At 36.5% G+C, this 529-nt stretch overlaps 1 protein-coding gene across 1 annotated transcript in view; it reads left to right on the top strand.

Moving 5' to 3' along the window:
- LOC119585984 overlaps positions 1–529 on the top strand; it is a gene marked incomplete in the record, with an annotated part of 5978 nt that overhangs the window by 1190 nt on the left and 4259 nt on the right.

The raw sequence follows: 529 nt of genomic DNA, 5'->3' as shown, positions 1-529 counted from the left end.
TACACGTAATGTAACCCCGTCTTCATTTCCTTATCAGCTCATGCATTTTCTTTTTGACCAGATTAAGTGTGCCAGGCCCTTTTGTCTGGTCATTGTTTCCATACATGCAAATGGTGTGAATTTCCACAATCTAAAGATGTGCTACGACACTCTGGCAAAAATAATGAGTTGCTTCTTCACTGTTAAGCGTTGTCACTGTTGGCAGACGATAAATTGTGCGTTGTCAGTGTGGATAATTGTCTGTAGTTTAGGTTTAGTTTCTCCTTAATAAATCATGGTGAATGCGAGATTTTCACTGTAAGTGCGCCGTTCACTTTGGTGCACTTTTTTGTAGCAACACTTCATAAGCCTATTCATCAATTTGGCAGATGAGTAACAGTGCAAATGACCTAATTTATTCATAAGAATTTAACCTATTTTTGGTTTATTTGATATCTTACATACTATTCGAAAGAATAGTATGTGTTTCTAAGCTGCTGTACTTGAAAACCAACGATATACAGCCAAAAAGACGTAATGAAAGTAAGAT

This window comes from Penaeus monodon, chromosome 20 (assembly GCF_015228065.2).
Source record: "Penaeus monodon isolate SGIC_2016 chromosome 20, NSTDA_Pmon_1, whole genome shotgun sequence".
Taxonomy (NCBI): domain Eukaryota; kingdom Metazoa; phylum Arthropoda; class Malacostraca; order Decapoda; family Penaeidae; genus Penaeus; species Penaeus monodon.
Note: the sequence above shows the minus strand (reverse complement) of the source record. Positions and strands in the feature narration are given on the sequence as shown.